General features: G+C 42.3%; 2 pseudogenes across 2 annotated transcripts; both read right to left on the reverse strand.

The window, feature by feature from the left end:
* Positions 1 to 1854: 1854 nt before the first annotated feature.
* LOC311130687 (gamma-interferon-inducible lysosomal thiol reductase-like) lies at positions 1855 to 4263 on the reverse strand (annotated as a pseudogene). Its single transcript has 7 exons — positions 3953 to 4263; positions 3087 to 3275; positions 2797 to 2868; positions 2619 to 2711; positions 2335 to 2487; positions 2050 to 2118; positions 1855 to 1914 (listed from the first exon to the last, which is right to left on the reverse strand). The product of its transcript is annotated as a gamma-interferon-inducible lysosomal thiol reductase-like (transcript).
* Positions 4264 to 8152: 3889 nt separating this feature from the next.
* On the reverse strand, positions 8153 to 20814 carry LOC311131011 (phosphatidylinositol 3-kinase regulatory subunit gamma-like; annotated as a pseudogene). Its single transcript has 15 exons — positions 20490 to 20814; positions 17392 to 17486; positions 16286 to 16336; positions 13547 to 13630; positions 13059 to 13248; positions 12394 to 12479; positions 12171 to 12276; positions 11924 to 12022; positions 11560 to 11740; positions 11042 to 11167; positions 10812 to 10954; positions 10525 to 10701; positions 10357 to 10428; positions 10054 to 10227; positions 8153 to 8345 (listed from the first exon to the last, which is right to left on the reverse strand). The product of its transcript is annotated as a phosphatidylinositol 3-kinase regulatory subunit gamma-like (transcript).
* Between the last annotated feature and the right edge of the window lie 5088 nt (positions 20815 to 25902).

The following is a 25902-nucleotide window of genomic DNA, read 5'->3' on the forward strand; positions in this document are numbered from 1 at the left end:
CGCTTCCCAAACTCTATCCTGGGGCACGTTTTGGTGTTTTCCCAAGCACTACACAGCTGTTTCAAATAACCAACTCATCAAGCTTTGATTATTTGAATCAGCTGTGTAGGAAACCCTGCTATAGAGTACAACAGTATGAGTCATAATATCCATAAAACCTATGTCAAACAAGGACATGTTTCCAATTGTTCTTCCACCATTCATTTTTCCCCATAGGACATTTTAGAAACACTTATACTGAACAAAAATATAAACGAAACAATTAACGATTTTACTGAGTTAGATTTCAAATAAGGAAATCAGTCAATTGAAACAAATTCATTAGGCCCTAATCTATGGATTTCACATGACTGGGCAGGGGCGCAGCCATAGGTGGGCCTGGAAAGGCATAGGCCCACCCACTGGGGAGCAAGGCCCAGCCAATCAGAACGAGTTATTCCCCACAAAAGAGCTTTATTTGACAGAAATACATTATTAGCTGTCTGGGGGGCTGGTCTCACACGATTCCGCAGGTGAAGAAGACAGATGTGGTGGTCTGCAGTTGTGAGGCCGGTTGGATGTACTGCCAAATTTGGAAGCGGTTTATGGTAGAGAAATTAACATTAAATTCTCTGGTAACAGCTCTGGTAGACATTCGTGCAGTCAGCATGCCAATTGCATGCTTCCTCAAAACTTGAGACATCTGTGGCATTGTGTTTTGTGACAAAACTGCACATTTTAGAGTGGCCCTTTGTCCCCAGCACAAGGTCCACCTGTGTAATGATCATGCTGTTTAATATGCCACACCTGTCAGGTAGTTGGATTATCTTGGCAAAGGAGAAATGCAAAGAATGAGAGGTTTTTATGCATATGGTCTATTTCTGGGATCTTCTATTTCACCTCATGAAACATTGGCCCAACAATTTACATGTTGCGTTTATATTTGTGTATATTGAAAGCAGGTGCTTCCACATAGGTATGGTTCCTGAGTTAATTAAGCAATTAAAACATTCCATGACGCTTAGGGTCAAAAATTGCCCTGTTGCCCATTATTTTGGTTACCATGGCTAGAAAAAGAGATTACAATGACTTTGAAAGAGGGATCTCAAAAGGACCATAGGGGGTTTAAAGGGTGCGTGTCAGTCATCTGATCAACGCAATTGAACACTTATTGGAGATTCTGGAGCAGCACCGAGATAGCATTTTCCAGTTCTTGTGGAAGAATGGTGTCGCATCCCTCCAAAAGAGTTCAAGACACTTGTGGAATCTATGCCATGGCGTATTGAAGCTGTTCTGGCGGCCCAACGCCATATTTAGACACTGTTGCCATTTCCTTTATGTTAGCAGTTAACTGTACTTTTGAAAAAAGCTACACAAAGGAACATCGTTCTCCAGAATATGCAAATGTACTAAAATAAGTCAACGTTTTTCCCCAGGTAACATGTCTAATGATGATGTTCTTCCATGATTGTTGCTTTTCCCCCCCCCCATAGCTTCTTCTTGGGGTCAAAATGACCCCAGTTGTTAATCGATGCATGTCAAATATGTTGGTAGCTTGAGGTTTACGCTTTGTGGATGAAAGATGCCACGTAAGGCTTGAAAGATATTTACAAACTGTTCATACAAAACAATGATCCTCAACTGGTTAGCATTAGGTTTAATTATCAATACATAGGGAGTTATTTAACACAACATCGTAGAATCACACTGACAAAATATAGTCTTACAATTCATGAAATACAGTTCAGCAACAAATTAGCAACTGATGTTTTTGAAAGACCATGCAAGTTCATCACAGATCATGAGGGGAAACTGGTACATATATCATAAAATATATTTCAAAAACATGAATGGCATGCAGAATGACTGTTGGTTTCAGCACAAACGCCTGTCTAGTTTCTTCTGTGCTCCAGTACAGGCAGAGGGTTTGCCTCCCTGTGGACAAATATGGGTGATGATTACATTTTAGCTCAGCCCATGACCAAGTACATGTTGATCACAGTTTAAGAATTTAAATGTAATTAATATTGAACCTCAAACAAGGACCAGTCACACCCCCCTTCAACTCACCTTGTACATTCTGCAGACCAAGTTGAAAAGCGATGACATTGCTTTGTCCTGAAAGTCATCTGTGTATTCCTGCAAAGGAGGAGGAATTGGAATGTCATGTAGAGGATTTTGACACTGGCATATAGTGTTTGATTGCATGACCTACTATACACTGAAGTGTTTTAAGTAGCAGGGTATCCTTTCAAAAAGCATTACCCCCATTGTGGATAATCAGTAAATGCTCACCACTGGCTGTACTATAGCCACATTGTGCACCTAGTTTCAGTCCCGGCAGGGTCTTCTTACCCCATTAATAGTCACCCAGGGGACGTGTGTTTTGGCCGGACTGAGAGCTTTGGTCTTCAGGGCGTTCTCATGCATCAGTTTGAAGCCAAGCTCTCCCTTCACACAGGATGTGACACTGTCCCACATCATGGAAGGGACGTGCAGCTGTAAGCACTAGAGGAGAACCGAATGCTTGTTAGAACCAATACAACCAGAGCCCTTGATGTAAACATAGGTGCACAAATGCATTTTGAATGAAGAGAATAGCAACAGCAAAAACAGGTTAAAACCAGTACAATACTCACAGGTTGGGCAGCATCAAGAACATTAGCTGCAGATTCCATGCAGTAAATGACCGGGAATGCTGAGTACAGACCCACTGAATGTAGAACACATGCCTAAGCGGAAGGTATGAACTCATGAATCAACGATATTTCAGGTTACAAGCAGTTCCGACATTTGCCATTTTATTGGCAGGCGCACCTCAATCATGTTACCATGACACTCTGGTTCTCCATGTTGACAGGTGAACGGAGAATTCCCTGAGGGAAGCTCCTGTGAAAGAACACCAGGAAAAAGGCTGCAGCATTAACACAACACAATATTTACTTATGTAATTACTGTTGATTTCTCTAATGTTCTTATTCAATAGTCTGGAAGTGAGAATGGATCTATTAAAATGTCTGTACTGAGGTACAACCTGAACTTCTCTACTTTTACAATGTGCCCTACTGAACATGACCCAGTGCTCCTCACTTCGAGAAGAGGCCTACCTGTGCATTGCCGTAGGGCACCAGTTTGACGTCCATGATGTCGTGGAGCATGGCCCAGGTGGGGAAGAGCTGCTGGGTGAGGAAGGCCCTGCAGTCTGGACACAGGCTCTCATAGTACAGGGTCACCTCCACTCTGGGTACCGGCAAGTTGGGCCTGGTAGCATTGAGCTCTAGACACTGCTTCTGAACCTAGACAGGATACATGTTCAGAGAAAGCGCGCAGGCTTACTTTGTTTCAATTAGACAAATAATTACTTGCCTGGAATTCATCAGAGTACATGGATATTGTGGGAACCACACCACTTGCAGCCCCCAGTTACAGTTTGAATGTTTAGAAATCATAGTAAAATGGAGGGCTTTAATTCATCAAGACAAATTTAAGGTCTTAACTTGAACCGAAACTAAACAGCTTGTCGGCGTCACATTCTCATCAAGGTTTGGCTTCAGTCACATGCCCTCACGAAATGTAGGACCTCTGGTGCACAATTTCAAAAGCATGACTCATTCAATCATGGACAAGGAACTCTTTGAACATCAATTTAGACTGAACCCACAATCCTGTAGAACAATGTTTGGGAATATACTAACATTTACATATTGCCCTATAACATGGAAATAGCAGGAGAATGTCTTAATGTTTGGTGATATTACACAAATAGGACATTTGATTTGTAGAAAATGACAAGTAATTTAATAATTCAACTGAATAACTCCTGCAATAGCTTGCATGCGACAGATTAAAAACTACTACAGGGCAGAATAAAAAAACATGAAAATAGAGTTGATAAAAGAAACCAAAACAGAGCCCAGCAATTGTCATTAGAATGTCTCAGCGCAGTTATTCAATGTTGATGATCCAAACGTACCCTACATTGTATTGCAATTTCCAAACTCCTACACCACTGCAACGGGGGGTATTCACAGGCCGGTTTGGGCTTCGACTTTCCTTGGGATTTCTTGAAAGTAGAGCAGAAGAAAAGGACAAATACAGATGCAAACTTCATGTTGCTTACAGGTACTCAAGCCTTCCTTGACACTTATCTCGGACAACACCGTGACCAATTTGAAAAGCCAGTGGGTTGGAGCTCCTCCCACTAATGATTACAATCATCCTCAGCTGTGATAACGAGCTGGATTCTTGTGACCACCTGAGAAGCCAAACTCTCTCATTGGACATCCCACAACAATTACAAGAACCATATCGTCTCTTCAACCACTTTTCTTTACATAAGGACAAATTGGTTGGCAAAACAGGTATAAGAACAAACTTAAACTTAGGCCAGAGTAGAAGCCTTCTTAATTGATTGATTAATTGACTGAATTCACATCTAATAGATAATGAATAACATATATACAGTCACAACATCAAAGCAATACCTAAATAAAGCAGTCCATCATCCGTAGTGACTAACTACACAGAAAGTTGCCAAGACAACAGTGAGGAACGTCATAGACTGTATGACCATGTTTTGACAGTAGATGTCACAATTCTCCCAACGTTTACACTCAATTGCCTTCTGAGCAAGGGGTTACTTTTCTCAGAAAACTGTTGGAAAAACGTCAACAAAAAGGTATTTTGACAACTTTACTCTTTTTAATAAAACAATTATTTTTTATTTAGTACTATATAAAACTACCAGTCAAACAAATACAACATGAAAATATAACATTGTTTATGTGCAGCCAGAAAGTAATGCAATAACAATTTTACAGAGTTGGACTAATTGCTTACTGTCAATTTGAAAGTGCACTTTGCAATGTTTTGGGGGGGTTTCCATGTTTCAAAATACTTAACTCCAACCTATGTCAAGGTTGTATAAATTACGGTTTCACAAATACAAAAGTTAAAAACCAAGCAGTCTTAAAAACTATTGAAAGTCAAGACACAACAAACACTGCGACAGAGTTTCATTCTAGATAAGCTTTTGAGCAGACAGATTTTGTTTTCTAACAGTCTTTTTAATCGATTCGGTTATTTAGAGATTGTAAATTAAATATAAATGTAGATCCAAAAAATTCACATTAGCTTATTCAATTAAATCTGTTCAGGTTATGATGAACAAGTAACAAAACACTGAAACACAGACAGGTTTAACGGCCTTTCATAAAAACCCATTTCAAACAGACCCTTAAAAACTTTAATGATGCAATCCTTGTCTTACAATGAGATGTCCACTATGAGGAGTGTTTCTGACCTATCATAGCCGGTTATTGTAAATAAATGAGCATGTTCAAGTCCAATTGTAATAGAACTCCTGAAACATGAGCTCCCCATTCATGTCTTTGTAGTGCATTTACAGTAGCAGATTTAAACATTGGCAAGGCAACATCCCTACTCAAGCCTAAAATGTTTACCCACACACACTTTCTCTCACAAGCTGAGGAAGCGTTTGCTGTTTTATGTTGCACCGTCATAACAGTCTGTGAGACAGGAATCAAGCATAGCTTTTGTCATAATCTCCAATTTAGGCCCAAGCCCACAGAAAAGCTGAGGGGAAAGATATAAATTCCTCTGAGCCTGGCGCACTGTGAAAGACAGTCTAAAATATAATAATAATAATATGCCATTTAGCAGACGCTTTTACCCAAAGCGACTTACAGTCATGCGTGCATACATATTTTTTTTGTGTACACCTGGCTTTGGTCATATTGGTGGAGGACAAGCATAGTCTTACACTGCAAGTGAAATTTCAAAATAAAACTGATAAACCTTTATTGATTGCTTTCTCTTTTTACATACGGTACTCTCTCACATGCCAAAAAACGGATTGTCACAGTTTTCCAAGATCCTTTGAACTGAAAGGCAGCCTAACTGAGCAGGACTCTAGCTGAAAGCTATGTTCAGTAAATAGTCCACAGACTATTAAAGTGTCATCTCTCTCCAAGGAGACCTTTTCTCCTAACTACCATACAAACATAAGAAACGGGTTTACTAGATTAACATAACTAACAAAACAAACAATGTTGACAGTTATAAAACGTAGATTTTCACCAATCCCAACATGCTGGGTAATCTAATCACTCCTTATAGTGAGCAATAAAATGCACCAATGCAATGGCATCATAATATATCAAAAATCGTCCACCTCTAGCACCAAAAACCCCTCCACCCCAGCTTCTGCTAAGGGTTAAGAACATGATAATAATACTATACAAGATCTCTAAATCAAAATTATTGTGTGCAAAAGCTAATGATTTATGACCTATGTCCCTGACATTTGATTTCTACCTCCTCTAGTCTTTACTCAGATACTACAAGTACTGTAAAAATGTCTGATTCATACATGACAAACGTAATGGTTATCAATTTCGATAATGAGCCGTCATCAAGTTGTCTACTAACTCGCTGCATAGTACTAATCAGTTTGTCAAAGTAGTTTGTTTTAAGTCTAACAAGAATATCTTGTGCATATGTTAGCATTACAGTACAACTTGTGAAGCTTGTGTCCTGGGAAATAAGTGCATTCATAAAGTGTGGCAGGTAAGGTCCAATGAAGGAAAATGCATTTTGAATCATTGAATTAGGCTACTTATACCCAGACTGACAAATACCTCAGTGCATATAGCATACATAACCCAATGTCAAAATGAAGTGAAAAGACAATGTTTCTTAAATCAAGTTTCTCAAGCAACTAAACCCCCACAAGATTTACCAATGATCGACTCAAGTAGAAAATGTGAACGTAAATCCATTTTCAACATGGACAATTCCAACACCACCATCATACACACACTAATGCAGGGGTGGGCAACTTTGGTCTTCATGGTGTCTTTCCTTTAAATCAGCAACTGATTGAGACCTGGGAAACCAGATGTGTGCACTCTGAGCAGTCAGTAGCAGTAGGGCCAGGTATAACTCTTGAGGGAGTTGTCCATCCCTGCTCTAAGGCAATCAATAGTGAGGTCCATTTCGGATTTCCAGTTTCACACACAGTGCTGTACAAAACACTTGGCATCTGATTTGGGCAAGGCATCCACACTGACTCTGATTTACAGAGAAATAATGGAAGACAGAGGATTAGAACAGAAGGCACTTTCACCACCAAGTGTTCCACCATGCTCTACTGTATGTGAAAGGGCACATAGCATGAAAGGTTACACAGAGAGCAGATAGAATGCTGTGTGTCCCACAGTGCTGTGTATTATTTATTTGTATTAATATGAACTTGAAGTAAAGGAATAAAACACCCGACAGTTAAAGACATGCTCCAGGACTTTGGCGACTACTAAGTATTTTTTAAACCTCGTGCTTTGGCTGCATGTGTGTGTCAATGTGTAGTTCACACATACATCATCTATGAGCATAATTAGTGTTTTACCTCAATTAGCCACAAAATCCCTAGTTTGAAAGCAACTGTGTTTCTGGAAGCTGTGCTGCGCCATTTTCACTACATTATCCCCCACCTGTGCCAGCCGCCTAGTAATTCGAGTTCAACCAATGAGCTTCAGCTCCTCGCCATATCAGTGACAGCTAGCAAGATGCACGTTGCACCCACAGCAGAGCGAGACAGAGAGCAATGACATGGTGCACATATGTGACGTAGTACGCAATTTTGGCTCGTGAGCGCTACTTTTAGAACTACTGGCTAAAAACAATGGAGTAATGGAGAATCTCTTTAAGCCTTTTACCACAGTGGACAATGTGTGTAAGGCTTAACCTAAACAGAAAAGGCCTGTTAAGTATTTTTGTTCTCTATGTCTTGAATATCAAACCCTCTTGCAAAAAGCCCCTCTTTAACTAGAAAAAAAGTAACAACAGAAAAATAAAGAAAAATGGTAGATTTCAAAAGTATCTACAGCAATTACTTTGAGAGATGTATATATGTTTCTCCAAATACTATGTAGTGTTGTAGAGATTTAACAAAAATATAACATGTAAATGGGCTCTTCCATGTCAAAACCCACTCCGCCATTATATCTGCTGCTTCCCCTCCTTTCAAACCCAACGCTCAGAAAGAGCTTTGCTTTTTTGTTTTCTTGTTGGGAATAATGAGTGTTAGTGGTCTATGAGTTCTGTGTGTTTCCTTTCCACCCTGTGCCAGGCCCTGTCCGGGTTACCTTGCATCTCATCTGGGTTGCTGCTGGGTTAGGACAGGACATGCCAGAGTTACATTCAGCGAATCATTGTGCTGGACCAGGGAGGTGTGTCTATGGTGGAGCACCAGCTCTCTCAGGGAGCTGTACAGGTTGTAGGGCTCGGCGAAGCCATAGCCCGTGGAGGTCTTGAATATAACACAGTGCTTGATGTCCCCGTCCACACTGCATGTATAGACATGTGAAGTCAAGAACAGAACCTTTGGTTAGCCGAAACCCAGCAGTAGAGGTGATATTTCACCCCCAAAATCACAGTTTGTCAAATGTTTTCCTCAGACCTCAAAAGTGAACTACTATCAAGATCTACACACCATAAATGTTGAAGATCCTGCTACAGTGGTTCCTCAATTAAAAGTTTAGAGCTTATGCCGTGACACGTTTGTGGTAGATGGTGGCAGATTATGGTAAATTGCCTCATTCCGTCATTGCGCCACACTATCGCAAGGGGGAGTTAGAACGCTGGTTATGCTTTTGGTTTCTCTCCCTGAAAAAAATTAAAAAATAAACTTTATTTACCACAGTGTGGAAAGAGTGAGAGCCCCTCTATATAAAGTGAGTTTCTGAACCATATTTTCAAGACCTGAGCTATTTAATTTATTTGTTTTATTTATGAACTGTACTAGTTTATTAAGGCAATTTAATTTATTAGTTTAGGCTAGGCATATTTTGTAGGCTATTTTGCAACATAAAGCTATATTTGTCAGCATAAAGCTGAGTGACTCACTCATTCATGGCTTTGGATCAAAATAAATAAATACCGACATTCTTTATGCCTCAATCCTAAATGTTCCTCAATCCCATAGGTTTGGACGAGCTGAATCAGTTGTGTTACTAGTTACTGGAACAAAAGTCTGCACCCATAACGGCCCTTTGCAGATAAGATTGGCCAACCATGTTTTTAGACGGTCCCTACATTTCCTATGCATTTGAGATTTTCGGGCATCTTGGCAGGTGAGGCCGGAAAACATCTGATAAACCTGGCTAAACTGTCTAGCCATATTCCACCCCAAATCATTCTGTGTTGTCTAACGCCTTGTTCACACGGCAGGCCTTAACGCTCAAATCAGTTTTGTTTTTCAAATCTGTTTCGGAATACTGACTGTCAAACAGCAAGTTACAAATGACCAAACTGGATTTGTGTGTGTTCAGACAGCAGTCATTTGCTGACATGGCTACGCTAGTTGTCATAGTAACGAGGGGTGTGTGCGCGGTGGTGTAGGCTGATTGGTGGTGGTGCTCGTGCTTCCTATCACTCAGAAGTTATGTAGCAAGCTAAGGTGACAACAATGCCTCCCATGCCACCTACAAAGGTGGTTTGAAATGTGGTTTGAAATATCATATTCCATGTGATTTTTGGCTGTTCAGACTGCAGGAAAAAAACAGATTAGAATCGGATATGCAATACTGATGGCGGAAAAAACTCGATACAGTTAACATATCGGATATTATTTTTGACGATATATCGTATCGTATCGTTTTGACAATATCGCAATTTTATGTTTGCGCTAGTTCTGTACCTGCACCAAAATGCCAGTATTTTTCCTTCATAGCTTGTTCTCCATCTTCTTTTTAAATATGTTTTCAGCACTTTTATTTCCTTGACTGATCAAAACTCGTTTTCTCATGGCTCTCTCTTGCCACTCTGCAGCAGCAATATTTTGGAATAAAATCACAGTATCGAATCGCAATACAAATAGAATTGTGAGAATCGCAATACATATTGTATCGGCACCTAAGTATCATGATAATATCATATCGCGAGGTCCCTGGAAATTCCCTGCCCTAATATGCAAATACATTTGATTTGAGTCACTTCAAACCGCCAGTGTGAACAAGGCTTTACAGACCCCCAGATCAGGCTAATGGGACTCACACTACAGAGCAGGCATAGGAGCCCTTCTGGGACTGGCTGTCTCGAATCAGGAAAGTGCCATCACCCTTGCCCCTCAGCAGCTCCTCGGCCTGGCCGCGCTTGATGTCGCCCACAAACCAGGTGCGCTCGTCGTGGTGCGGCAGGTCTTCCTCCTCATCCACCAGAGAATACAGGCTGGGAGGTAGAGGAGGGGAAGAACGACAGACATGGGGATGAAACCATTGTCGATACGATACATCATAAGACATGATAATACATGGTAATACATTGCAACTGGCAAATGGCTACATTGGTTTCACTCACTCTTCCACGTCGTTCTTGATCCCCAGCCACTCGTTAATCTTCTTCTGTCTGGTGCCCTTCTGATTGAGCCACCTGGGACGTTAACACAAGCAAGCTGTTAGACTGCCATGTTCCTAAATATTGTCGTTTCGCATTGTGCAGTGTGTGTGGTAGAAGGGTAAAACTTACACCAGAGACTGGTCTCGGATCTTCCTCAGCTGCATGAGGTCCGGTTTTAGGCTGTTCATCTTCTTATCGATCTCTCGGTTGTCCGCCGCATGCTCCTTCAGATCCTGCTCTAGCTTCCTCTTGTTGTCATGGATCTCAGTCACCCGCGACTTCAGCTTATCTGAATTACTTTGGATTCTGGAAGATGGAGCGACAACATTGGGAGTTCCCCCACTTTATAATCATGATCACTACCGGCTTCATAGTCAATCAGGAAAATCCTAGAGCAAGCAATGTACTGTGGATACCTCTCAATCTCTTTCCTGTTGCCCTCCCTGTGGAACTGGTCAATGTACTCCTTGCTGTAGCTCTCTTGGGTCTCGCACTGCTCCTCGAAGATCTTGATGGTCTCGTTGAAGGCCTCGATGGCTGTGCGCTTCATCTGTAACTCCTGAAGTACATGGAAAACAGACGAGATTGTGCTAATTTCAAGTGCTATGGAGCCCAGACCCAAATGTGACAGTGAAAACATATGTACCTGAGAGGTGCGAGTATACTCTTCATACAAGACATCATATTCCCAGCTCTTCTCCTGGTATTGTTCGTGGTACACCTTCAGTTGCTCTCCTACTGCTTCCACATTGTCCTCTTTCACCACCTGGTCCTGGAAATAACAAAGAGCACAAGTCATTAACTGACCACAGCACGATGTTGAGATACAGTACATTCAATGTGGGCTCAGTGTATTTCAAATAGAGAAGGGCAGCAAGCAAACTGTTCTCGCCTAAACAGAATTGTTTGCTAACATTTCAGACAAGCTTAAGTGCTCTTTGGGAATGCCATGGGTTATTTTCCTTAACGCATGTGCCATAAGAAATGTAGGGCCTTCCAGAAAGCATCGGGTGCTGTTCGAAGGCTGCATTCCTTTTCTCTTATATCATCTCTATTTAAAAACCAAGTAGTCCCATTGAGATAAGGCCCAGAAGCCAAACCAATATTGAGGCCCTTCAGAACAGGATACAGAACACTATAATAATAATAACAGAATGAGCCTACCTGCTGATATTTGGAGATGGGGTACAGTAGCCGTGAGTCCAGCTTGGGGTTGTACTGGGCCAGCGACTCGTGGTGATAATACAGGATGAGCTCTACCACAGAAGCAAAGGTCAGCGGCTCAGAGAAGCCGTACTTGCCTCCTTGGTGGAAGATCTTGATCAGCTTGTTGTTTCCTCCTTTCCTAGAAGAGTCCGGAGACGTTGTGCAACGTTACTGAGGTTCTGTGAAAGACTCTGGAACCTATCCAAAGTGGTAAAATGCCATTGCATTTGAAATGAGTTACTAGGGGAGCGCGAACTTGGAGTGTATTTTAAGAGGGACAAAATAGTCACTTTTAGACAGACTTCATTATTAATACCCTTACCTGAGAGTCAATGTGTATTCTCCTTGCACCTTGCTTGAGGCATCTCGGACCAAGAAAGTGCCATCCGGTGTGTCTCTCATCTTCTCATTCACCTCCTCTCTGGAAAAATATATACAAATATATATCATGATTATGTAATTAAAGATGGGTGAGTAAGACAAGTGACAATATTTTCTTCTTGAAACAGAAGATCTTGGTTTCAACTGTAAATAACCAAGTGTGGATATCCATTATTTATCAATTTTACCTGGAAATGTCTCCCCAGTACCACTCTGCGTCAGCCATCTTGCTGCCATCTCCATTGATGACAGAAGATGCCATGGCTTTGGTTTTGGAAGGCTTGGGAGGTAGGGCTGTCAAAGGAACCAATTGGTGGTGGTGTTACAATACAGTGGGACTTCCATTCAAAATTTACCCAGGAGGCAAAGATGGGTTTTTAGTGCTACATTGTTGTGAGCTTGTGTGTTTACCTGGTGACATTTGGTCCAGCTCCCAGGCCCTCGCCACCAGCAGTCTCTCCAGCAACTGGGCAGAAACCTGATGACCTTCTTCTGACCTGGACACAAATAAATACACTCATACGTCAGTCATTCAGAGTACGGTGGAAAGCTTTGCTATTACAAGTAAATAAGGTAGAGAGAGTGGTTCAATGGGATAAGGAGGCGGGGTCATATTTTACAATAGTACCAGATGGATGGGTGCCATAATAACACCTCAGTTACTAACACGTGGGACATTGGAGAGGTGCTGAGGGGACGTATATTCTGCTGACTACAAAGAATTGTGTCCTTCCAGGAAAACAGACAGGTGTTATGGCTTCAATCTCTATCTGGCTCAACCTGGGGTCCAGTCCTACAGCCAGACACTCTGTAGACTAACAACAGCATGTGCTCAAGAGGATGCTGGCACTGTTAATGCATTCTCTTCCTCTCTGTGTCTGTAGGCTGGCCAGTGTGTCTCTCTCCCTCTCTCACTGGCATAACATAGCCCTCATAAAAGTGGCACTTATGAAGATGGGAGGTTTTTATCCCCCCTTTAAGATTAGTCTAAATTTGAGTTTAGGTAAAAACTAATATTTTGGATGAAAGTTTCATGACCAACATAGGTACAGTATTTGTTTAAATGTGAGACTGACCCAGCGGTGAGCAGAAGAGGGCTGAAGTGGAATGCGAGGGTGTGGGGATCCAGGCCGTTGTAAGCCGAGCTCTGGCCCACTCTGCCCAGGTGTCTGAGCAGGTACTGCAGGGTGAGCAGGCTCGGCAGGGTCAAGGCCGGGGGCTCCAGTGCCTTCAGCAAACGCCTGCCTGTCTCCTCGATGGACAGCTCTGGGATATAAGCGCGAGCAAGTTGACAATCTTAGTGCCTTGGGTGTGAGACACAATGGTAAGTAGGCAACATTATTTTCTATCCGATGCCAAATTAACATATTTTGCTTTGCATTTCTAAGCGATTCCAAAATATACACAATTATTTCGACAGTCCTGATAGTGTGCTTCAATGACGGCCTTTAAATTATTTTCCTTAGCTTTGTTCGCCACCAAGTAGAATATGCTCCTGGAATCCCTTGCATCAGTTCTTAATGAGATACATGAAGAAGCATGTGAGTGCTAAAGGCGCTGTTACCTGCTTCCTCTTGCAGGGCAGTCTTCAGGCTGGGATAGATAGACTCTGGGATGACGGGGGAGGGCAGGTCCTGCAGGAATCGTACTGGCGCATCTCAGGCCCAGAGAGCTCTGTAAAAGACCACAGGATCACTTTAGTTGCTAAGTCAGACACTGCAGAGTCCATTTGTGTACATCGCTGTTTCTCCTGTTCTGTGGTAAGGACTCCAGACAGTGTTGTTGTGGTGTGGCCAGCGTTACTGGTGTGGCTAAGTGTGCTGTCTGGGAAACAGTGTCCAGAATAGTCCTACGACAGGTGACGGTGTCTGAGTGCCTAAAATAACGTCCTACTCCTCTTCCACCGCTGCGACAGGCAGGCAGGCCAGACTGGCTGGGAGCTGCTTACTGCTCCGTCACGCCTCAGCTAGCAAACAACAGCTGTCTGAAAAGGCCTGCCTGGCTCGGCCCAGCTCTCTATCTGAGCAGATAGACTGTGGGGAGAGTGTCTGGCATGTGTGAGCACAGGGAGGGGAGAATCTGGGTTGTTCTGTCTGTCTGTGGCATGTGAAAGGTATGTGTGGGTGGGGGGGGATCTAGCCTACATCGTTCCGTCTCCACATGCAGCAAGTCCCAGGTCACATGAACCCTAGGAACAGCCTCTCCAAGTAAACACATCCTACAAAACACACAGTGTTCACTTTCTCCAGTTGAAACAAACAGTGTCATGGATATGGTCAGTCACATTATAGATATGCACATATAACAAGCGGAACATTAACTTGTAGAGCCAATTCTATTGCATTTAATGTAATCGTACTGCCAATTTTACTGAGTTACAGTTCATATAAGGAAATCAGTCAATTTAAATAAATGAATTAGACCCTAATCTATGGATTTCACGACTGGGAATACAGATATGCATCTGTTGGTCACAGATTACTTATTTTTTAAAGGTAGATCAGAAAATCGATCAGTATCTGGTTTAACCACCATTTGCCTCATGTAGCACGACACATCTCCTTCGCATAGAGTTGATCAGGCTGTTGATTGTGGCCTGTGGAATGTTGTCCCACTCCTCTTCACTGGCTGTGTGAAGTTGCTGGATATTGGCGTGAAATGGAACACGCTGTTGTACACGTCGATCCAGAGCATCCCAAACATGCTCAATGGGTGACATGTCTGGTGAGCATGCAGGCCATGGGAGAAATGGGACATTTTCAGCTTCCTGGAATTGTGTACAGATCCTTGCGACATGGGGCCGTGCATTATCATGCTGAAACATGAGGTGATTGAGGTAGATGAATGACATGACAATGGGCCTCAGGATCTCATGAAGGTATCTCTGTGCATTTAAATTGCCATCGATAAAATGCAATTGTGTTCGTTGTCCGTAGCTTATGCCTGCCCATACCATAACCCCACCACCACCATGGGGCACTCTATTCACAACGTTAACATCAGCAAACCGCTCGCCCACACGATGCCATACACGCTGTCTGCCATCTGCCCAGTACAGTTGAAACCGGGATTCATCCGTGAAGAGCACACTTCTCCAGTATGCCAGTGGCCATCGAAGGTGAGCATTTGCCCACTGAAGCCGGTTATGACGCTGAACTGTAGTCAGGTCAAGACCCTGGTGAGGACGACGAGCACGCAGATGAGCTTTCTGACCGTTTGTGCAGAAATTATTTGGTTGTGTAAACCCACAGTTTCATCAGCTGTCCGGGTGGCTGGTCTTAAGACGATCCCGCAGGTGAAGAAGCCAGATGTGGAGGTCCTGGGCTGGCAAGGTTACACCTGGTCTGCGGTTGTGGGGCTGGTTGGATGTACTACCAAATTCTCTAAAACAACGTTGGAGGTGGCTTATGGTAGCAACATTTATATAAAATGATCTGGCAACAGCTCTGGTGGACATTCCTGCAGTCAGAATGCCAATTGCACGCTCCCTCAAAACTTGAGACATCTGTGGCATTGTGTTGTGTGACAAAACTGCACGTTTTAGAGTGGCCTTTTATTGTCACCAACCCAAGGTGCACCTGTGTAATGATCATGCTGTTTAATCAGCTTCTTGATATGCCACACTTGTCAGGTGGAGGGATTATCTTGGCAAAGTAGAAATGCTCACTAACAGGTTTTCTTTAGAGAAATAAGGTTTTTGTGCGTATGGAATATTTCTGGATCTTTTATTTCAGCTCATGAAACATGGGACCAACACTTTACATGTTGCGTTTATAGTTTTGTTCAGTATATATCAACAATTCTTTACACTGTTTGGAAAGTATTTAAATGGCAGTACCCAAGTATTTCAATGGCAGAAAAATCCCTGGATTGTCTTTAGGGGGGAGAACAGCAGAGCCGGGTTTCTTTGATCCGTTTGAACAGGCTGGCCTATTTCTCTACACAAACAAAGGCTGTGTTATTGGCACACTGTTGAAATAGAGCAAAGACAAATAGAGCATGCAGTGGATCCTCCAGGAGTGGGAATCACAAGCGCAGCATGTTAATAACCCCCCGAGTTAAGATGGAATTTAACCTATTTAACTGAACTCAATAGGCAAGGCTATAGTCTGAACAGCACCACAGATCACTGAAGTCACAGGGTTGGGAGTAAATCCATTTTTATCCCATTGGAATGGATGCCTCTAGCCGACCATGGCAACAAACTATATCAACTTGTATAGCTCAGCAAGAGATGAATGTAAGAACAATGCATGCATGCACAAACATAAGGTGTAAGAGAGGAAGAGACTCTGTCTCTGACCGCCAGCAGCCAAGGAGCCATGTAGCCTATAAAGGGTCTCACACGCCAAACCTGCAAGAGTTTCCCACACACACACAAGTTAACTCACCCTTCTGAAATAGTCTCTTCTCTCATGGCATGCCTGGATTAGTGGGTCAGTAACACATATAAACATCCAAAATACAGCACCCAGAGTTTAAAATACATGGCCAAGACGCTAACTGGAACACGGCGTGTTTCAACGTTAACCTGGCCTTTCACATGCTACCCAGAGGCCAAGGAGCCCATTTTAGGAGTGCTAAGTCTGAAGGGTCTAAGACCAGATGGCGGGAGGAAAGGTTGTCTGATTGGTGATCGGGAGTAGAGGTGTAAGAGGAAAGGTGAATTCCTATCAAATCCCATGCGTCTCCCCTAGCCGATAAACACTTTCAAATGTCACTGTTTCTAGACCATAGGGATCGAAATGGACCATGATAAAAATCTAAATAAATTTAATATAATATAATATAATATGCCATTTAGCAGACGCTTTTATCCAAAGCGACTTACAGTCATGTGTGCATACATTTTAACGTATCGGTGGTCCCGGGGATCGAACCCACTACCCTGGCGTTACAAGCGTCATGCTCTACCAATTGAGCTACAGAGGACCACATGCCAGGAAGTAAAAACAGGAAGTGTACCTTCAATCTGTGCTGTGATTTGTTGAGTCAACTCAATTGACATGACAAAAAATACATTCCATGAGTCACATCAGTTAGCATCATTTGAATGAACATTCCAAAATACCATGGAAATTATTGCATCACAATATATGGCAGCCATTGCGAGTGTACCCATGAGTTAACCAGTGAATTAATTGCCAGGGTTAGAGGTTTGAAGCCCGTTCTATTCATTCTTATTTCTATGGTATTTTCCAAATATATGTATTCATATGTCATGTCATGCATAAAATATCCCCTACCAAAGCATTGGTTTACATGTAAGTATGGTAACTGATACATTCATGCCAAATCAAAAGTACTATATGGCATATTTTCAGGTCAATGCTGCTGGCTATCTTGGCAAATTACTTGTACTAAACACCTCAGATTCAAAAGTGTTCTGATATCACACAGCCATCTTACCTTTTTTCTCAATGGCCTCTACCAACTTCACCAAAGTGGGGGGGGGACATTTTCTGGGGGAGGAAACGGCTGGACAAACTCATGAGCTGAAGTCCCTGGAAGACAAATAGGATAGGCCTTGATAATGTTTAAAATCAATGAAAACTACAACAGCCCGTCAAATAACTACATCTATTCACAACAACAAAACCCAGTTGAATTTTCTTTCAGGCATTTCACTCTCGCCTCCTTCACTCCATGGCAGGCCCTGTTTCACCATGGCCCTTTGCACGAGAAGGGTTATGCAAACGTCTCAGTGCAGTACAATTAAGGATTTCATAAAAAACCCTGAACAGGCAAAACCTCGGTTGGCAGCGCACCAGAGCCTCATTTTCGGGCCCACCGCAAAAAGCTTGGCGCTTCGCACCCTTTGCCTCCTGGCAGCGCAAGCCTACAGTAAACCAGGGGTCTGATTAATAATTCTGGAGTTCACACAAAGTAACAAAAAAATGAAAAAAAAAACTCAGCACATTCCCCCTCTCTGTTGCACGTTAAACATGGAAACTCCCTGGCTCTCGTTTTCCCTCCCGCATAAAGTCCGCCCCATCCCCCTGCTTCTCTTCTGCCTTCACTCTTCGAGGGTCGCCTCTCTCAAATGCCCTGGAACCTAGCTGCTGTGAACTATGTTTGATTCGTTCTTGTCAAGTTGTTGCTGTACAATAAAGTAGAAATTACCTAACATCAAAATAAATGTATAAAGAAAGCATATTGCCCTGTACAATAAACAGTGCATTAGACTACATAAAGCTATGTTGCAAATAGTGTTGGCATACAAAATGGCTTTCAAGAACTGTGTGTGTGTGTGTGTGTGTGTGTGTGTGTGTGTGTGTGTGTGTGTGTGTGTGTGTGTGTGTGTGTGTGTGTGAAAAGTTCAGGAACGAGAAGTGAGCAGAGGACTTCTAAGCCAAATAATATAATATAAATCACTCACAGAATAATATCAAAGACAAGAGGACTCAATAAAAAACACCACTCAAGAAGTACCCTAGGGACTGCATTTACGATCTGAAAATACACCTGTTGGCCACTACACAAAATATTGCCAGAATTCAACCCAAGAGGGCAGAATGGAGCCAAGCTAAACAGTCAAGATTAGGCCACCTATTACATTTTAGTCATTTAGCAGACGCTCTTATCCAGAGTGCATACATTTTTTTTTCTTTTTTTCCCTTCATACTGGCCCCCCTATTCAACACATTATCGGAAAGGAACGATTTCTTAGATTTAAAAACTTAGCAGCATTATGGTGTGTACAGAACATTAATTATTCAGCCCAGTAATGACATACATATCCTGTACATCTGTCTTTCAAAGCCAATAGGTTCTATTTCTTTTCCTCAACTCTCACATACGTGTCTACACACAGACACAAGCAAAGTTGCCCAGATTTTTGGGCTTTGTGCAAAATAATATAGCTTTTTTTGGAAAAGCAGCTGTAACCCTGGGTTTTAAGGAAAGGAACCAACTAATCATTGCTTGCCTAGGAAATCTTGGCAAAGCCTTCCTCTGAAAATGCCCTGCGAAGCAGTAAGCCTACGACTATACCACCCTGGGAGTTCCTGGGATGTTGAGCAAGCAACAGCCTTTTCCCCATTTCAGCAATTTAACTCTTTCAAGTCTCTGCAGGCCTCACGGTGGCATTTCTAAGCAGTTTCATTCTTCTCCAGCTGTTTGGTTTGATAGAAGTAATGTGGAGAAAATCAATAAAAAACCTGTACACACTGCCTGCTCAACCCAGATCGTAGAACCATGGTCACTCCCTGTCCCAAGGCTGCGTATCATTCCTAGTCCATTGGCTACACTAAATCATGTGCCTCGTGCAGACAGACTAAATATAACTAACATAGGTCCCACCATTAAAATAAGCCCCTAACGTTCACCAATTAAAATAATGATAATGTAGAGCATGTCTTGAAAAAACGTACAGTATGGGAGAGTCTTTTTCTCCAAGGACGAAGGTAGTTTGTAAAAATAAATACATAAAAAAGTCTAAATTGCATGTCAAGTTCATATTGCACTCAATCCACCTGTACAATATCACCCACTATCCTTACTTTTCCTCAATCTCTCATTCAATATGCACCGCTGATGACAAGGGTTTGCCTAAAGCCTAATTTATTATACCCGACGTACATTATGCAATGCAAGAACAAATTTAGCTATGCAAAATATCTGTCCTGTGTAGATTCGTCGCAAAAATACCCAAAAGTGTACAGCCCAAAAGTTGTAAATTGATGCAGCTACGCAGGGAAGCCATTTTGCGTAACTAATTGTGTCGCATACATACTTTGGGTATAAATTAGGTTTAACTCCAACTCAAATTGTGTCAATCATTTTTTCACATGCACTTGAGTGCAAATTGTCAGTAATGAAAAGGAAAAACGACACTACAACCCGTGGCATTTTAGAGATAGAAGAGTTACATGGGTTAGGATTTTAGGATCCAGCAAAGAGAGGGTATGTGTGACTCTATGAGAGCAAGATTAAATGTATCCAACAGGCTAACAGGTTGGAATAGCTAAGGCAGCTGTGGGAACCATCTCCATTTAGAGAGGAACTGAGCTGACCTGCCCCCCTACAGGGAATGAATATAAGGCAAACCCAGAGAAATGTGCTGCTTCAGTAGAAAGCTCCCCTACCTGTTCTACAAGTGCCCTTTTCACACTGGCCTGGTGCTTTGTCCAAGCTCCCAAAGCAAGCAAAACAATTTACTGCCTACAGAACGGAGGACTGAAAGGAAGGGGAGAGGACTAACAGGCAGAAAATGGAGGTACAATGGGAAATGGAAGGTGGGCAGATACTGTGAAGACAAGAATCATGGGTAAATGGGAAAAGTAAATAAGAGAGGACGTGACATATTAAAGAGCAAAAAAAGGGGGATAATATGGACCGTTAAAAAAGTAGACAGGATTTGTAGCCCTTTTTATACTACTGTACTCTTGTATGCAGAAGTTAATCATTTGAATTGTTTTGTTATTAAACTATTTTGAATGAATCTATGACCTTGCTTGGAGTGTATACTGTAAGTAGTACTAGACAGTGCAGAGCTGCAGTCCTACCTCGCTGTGCTGGGGGAGTCTAAGGCCTGGGGGCTGCTGGGAGGGGTCTCTGCTGCCGAGGCTGGTCGGAAGCCACGTACATTTTCACAGGCCCCACATACTGGACATACGTCCCAGGGAAGTCTCCCCTCTGCTTGGTGCGCTCGTTGACTCCAATGATCCATCCCAGGCGCTCCGGGTGCTCCTCGTCCCCATCCTTGAGTGCAAGGGACATCAGTGACGTCTTGCTGACGGTCAGTATGTCCCCTGACTGGAGGTCAAGGTCCTCCTCCCAGTCTTTGTTGTAGACATAAAGCGTGCGGAATTGGAAGCCCTCTACAGCCATGTGCAAAGATGTCCAACTATGATACACACTGACCAGGGCAGTGACGTGCCAGAGTGTTGAGGATGTTTATTGTGATGGCAACACTATTCAGGCACTACCACCTAAAACTAAGAAGCATGGCTGAACTCAGAGCTGGCCTGTGTTTGAGAAATAAAGCACTTTCCTCAGCTTGATCCCCCAGTTTAACCAGACAATGGAGCAGAGAAACGGCATTGGCAACATGCTCTTTGGAAAGACCAGAGACTTGCAGGTCAGAGCTGAACCAAAGTAGTGTTCTGATTTGCCCTGGTAAGAATGTATGAATGAGTGGTGTAGGGCTGCCTCTTCAGTGACTCTGACCACTTCGTAATGAATCTTCCAAGTTTTCTTGAGGAAAAATCTACAGAAGACAAAAGACAGATTTAGAAAATAAAATGCATAACATTAAGCAGATGTGGCCAAATCAATGAGTATCTTCCATCCAAAGTAGAAACCTTAAAACCCAACAAACGTTATCCCATCATTTGTTTTGCCCAAGGATACCATGGATATAAATCTATGAAACTGTCAACTTAAATTTAAAGGGGCTAGCCTAAGCCTACATTCCCCTCGAATAATAAGCACCAAGTGTTCTTAATCTCAGTCCATTATCACTGACACGCAACAAATTCAAATCTTATGACGCCACTGATTAAATGAAATTAATTAGGATATAATCAATAAATCAAGGCATAATCCATTTTAGGTTAGGCCATCTATTTTCGATCATGCTTCATAGACTGATGCACTTGAACTATTGCATTGAGTAAAGTACAATATCTTAAAGGTCCAATGCATGTGTTTTTATCTCAATATCAAATCATGTCTGGGTAACAATTAAATACCTTAGAGTGATTGTTTTCAATTTAAAGTGTCAAAAATAAACAAAAATAGCTTAGCAAAGAACAATTTCTCAAGCAAGAATTTTGCTAGGTCTGTCTGGGAGTGGTCTGAGTAGGGAGGGGAAAATGAAAAACTAGCTGTTATTGGCAGAGAGGTTTGGAACGCTCTTGCTTATTGGTCTATTAACGAATTTACCGCTTGGTGATGTCACCAGGCAGGCCAAAACTCCATCCCACCAAAACAGGCTGAAGTTTCAGGTGGTCTTTTACATTTACATTTTAGTCATTTAGCAGACGCTCTTATCCAGAGCGACTTACAGTTAGTGAATACATTTTTCATACTGGCCCCCCGTGGGAATCAAACCCACAACCCTGGCGTTGCAAACGCCATGCTCTATCAACTGAGCTACATCCCTGCCGGCCATTCCCTCCCCTACCCTGGACGACGCTGGGCCAATTGTGCGCCGCCCATGAGTCTCCCGGTCGCGGCCGGCTGCGACAGAGCCTGGATTCGAACCAGGATTTCTAGTGGCACAGTTAGCACTGCGATGCAGTGCCTTAGACCACTGCGCCACTCAGGAGTACTTTTCAAACAGCTCCTACACTAAAAGGGCATTATCATCATTTGCACAGTACTATTCCAACCTCATAGTGTGGAAATATATATAAAACACAGGAATATCACGTTTTTGACTGCACTGGGCCTTTAATTGCATGTTAATTTTGCCTGATCTGCAAAATATTACCCTGACTTTAAATGATGTGGAAACATCGCAGTAATTACCTATGGATATGATAACTATAAGGCTGTGTTTACACAGGCAGCCCAATGTCTTTTTTCGACTAATTGGTCTTTGACCAATCACATCAGATCTTTCTACTTCAGATCTTTTTCAGAGCTGATTTGATTGGTCAAAAAAACAATTAGTGAAAAAAAGACCAGAATGGGCTGCCTGTGTAAAAGCAGCCAATGTTCTCCCCACAAAATGTTACAGTGGTGCATCCACAATGCACATCTATAGCAAGAAGGTTTTAAGGCCAACAATCTACTTGGCAACTCAGCAGATGTACTCAAAAGCCAGTAAAAAAGCCTGCAATTCGATACTGGACACAGCTCAGTTAAGTTATTTAACATATATTAGGTCTAGTGTATACCTTGTGCTGCCTGAGTAGCCATTCAAAACTCACTCATTATTTTCATTCTATTTGTTAACATCCAAACACATTGAGAGAAAACTGAGGATATGGTCATCTTCCATATGGAACTTCGGTACTTTTTATGATACTATAACATGACAAACCCAAGAATATCATGGCATGAACAGAATGCATCAGTGATTCGTATCCCTGCAACTTTCTGAAGAGGCAACTGAACAGGAATGCCCCTGTCTGTGTGTACGCGGTGCCCTTATGTCTAACACTTTGTGTAGCTGTTAGCGATGCTAATAATAATCGTCTTCAGGTAGATGGAAAGGATTTTCCCGAAAACCTTCTCAATCAAAAGTGAACTACAAAGAAGCCTATGCCTACCTGGCAGAATCAAGATTTATTTTGCATCAATCCAGTGTGCATTTGTTTTGCAAACTCCATCACATGTGAGCTACAGAAACACTGCTAACCAACAACAGTTCTAGGTGAATGAGCAATTGAATTAAAGGGTAACTAATCACAAAAAAATCTGAGACCTCAAAACTGGTCTCCTGATGTGGTTTAAACATTGTTGTGGACTTAGAACATCCAATATTGTTTATTTTGTGATTTTCACAGCGAAAACCTTCAAAAAAGTAACCAGAACTGACCTCACAGTCCTTCCGCCCGCTATCTTTTTTTGCTGTGGTATTGTTTTGGTATTGAGTACCGTGATACTCAACCTGGTACCGGTATGGAGTTGGTCCCCCTTTTGCAGCTATAACAGACTCCACTCTTCTGGGAAGGCTTCCCACTAGATGTTGGAACATTGCTGCGAGGACTTGCTTCCATTCAGCCAAAAGAGCATTAGTGAGGTCGGGCACTGATGTTGGCCGATTAGGCCTGGTTCGCAGTCGGCGTTGCAATTCATCTCAAAGGTGTTCGATGGGGTTGAGGTCAGGGCTCTGTGCAGGCCAGTCAAGTTCTTCCACACCGATCTCGACAAACCATTTCTATATGGACCTCGCTTTGTGCACGGGGCCATTGTCATGAAACAGGAAAGGGCTTTCCACAAACTGTTGCCACAAAGTTGGAAGCACAGAATCGTCTAGAATGTCATTGTATGCTATAGCGTTAAGATTTCCCTTCACTGGAACTAAGGGGCCTAGCCCGAGCCATGAAAAACAGCCCCAGACCATTATTCCTCCTCCACCAAACTTTACAGTTGGCAGTATGCATTCGGGCAGGTAGCGTTCTCCTGGCATGGAAACCCATTTCACGAAGCTCTCGACAAACAGTTATTGTGCTGACGTTGCTTCCAGAGGCGGTTTGGAACTCGGTAGTGAGTGTTGCAACCAAGGACAGACGATTTTTACGTGCTTCATTACTTGGCGGTCCCGTTCTGTGAGCTTGTGTGGCCTACCACTTCACGGCTGAGCCGTTGTTGCTTCTAGACGTTTCCACTTCACAATAACAGCACTTACGGTTGACCGGGGCAGCTCTAGCAGGGCAGAAATTTGATGAACTGACTTGTTGGAAAGGTCGCATCCTATGACGGTGCCACGCCGAATGTCACTGAGCTCTTCAGTAAGGCCATTCTACTGCCAATGTTTGTCTATAGAGATTGCATGGCTGTGTGCTCTATTTTATACAAATAGCCGAATACACTAATTTGAATGGGTGTCCACATACTTTTGGCCACGCTGTGTATAGTATCAGATAATTTACATTTATTGCATATTTAATGAGGAAAATGTCTATAATATCATCTTCTAGACAAAGACCATTCTATAGCTTAATGTAATGAATTAGCCTATCAAGTCAAACATTTGAGTAAAAAATATGTTACATTTGGAAATTCTTGAACATTTAATTTTGAGAAAGGTGCACATAGCTTCATTAGGCAATAATTGAAATTGGTCGGAAGGCAGAAATGTTATATTTCAGCCCACATAGTCCAATGTGATTAATTGTTAAATGTTTGCAATTTTGATATTTCAATTAAACTATATATTAAAAAAATTTGTCACATAGCCTTGGCCTAGATATGTCAAGATTCAGGCATATGCCTAAATTCACAGTACTGTGCAGTATTATAGGTAACTGACTATTTAAAATGGCACATTAGTTTATTTCTGACACAATGTATCTAAAACAACTGTTAATAAATAGCATTTAACCAAACAGATATAGCTGACTGATGCTCAGCTGGACTCAAAACTATTATAAACAGTGCAGTGGGTGCCCAGGATTAACGTTGAGAATGACTAATGAGACCAGACCTGATTTACATGAACATGTAAGTAGGCCTATTTGTATTTGAAAAACGATTTGTAGGTGTTAGTAAATCAAATGGGCCAAAACCATTAACCTATCCTATGTTAGCCAGCCATAATACTTTTAGTAATGCCTGATTGAAGCTATTTGCAATACAAGGTAGGCCTAAGCCTATGTATTAGACCTACATTAATTTTAATCAGTACAAATAAATTCAGTACAGTCAACTGCAACCATCGTAGGGCAAGGCCTATTCACTAGAAATACTTGGTTAGTGTACATATATTTCCAGTGCTTGGTATTTGCTTAGCTAGATACTGTAGCTAATTTGCTTACACCTTATCCCTAGTTACACCTGTTTTGGCCATTTTATGTAGCTATTTTGCTATTTGACCACGGTCTGATTTGTCGGGGGAAATGGTGAGACATTGATGATAGGAGAAATGTAAGGGATGCCATTTGACATTAGTGGCTACAGTTGCAAGCATGATGATTGTAATCAAGCAAACTCGTGCCAGCTGGCAGGACTTTGCAGAACTCTAGGCCTACTGGTTTTGTCACAAAAAATGTTGCGTTGGTATAGCGAATGTGCCCACTCTGGTATTGGCACGTGCGCTCTAGCCAACAGCTCGCAAATACAGTGCGGGTATAGCCTACATCAGGGTTCTTCAATTCCGGTCCTGGAGGGCCGAAACACCTCTGTTTTTCATCCTCTCCTTCTAATCAGGGGCTAATTCAGACCTGGGACACCAGGTGAGTGCAATTAACTACCAGGTAGAAATAAAAAACAGAAGTGTTTCGGCCCTCCAGGACCGGAATTGAA

This window comes from Coregonus lavaretus (assembly GCF_964263955.1).
Source record: "Coregonus lavaretus genome assembly, chromosome: 6".
NCBI classification, from domain to species: domain Eukaryota; kingdom Metazoa; phylum Chordata; class Actinopteri; order Salmoniformes; family Salmonidae; genus Coregonus; species Coregonus lavaretus.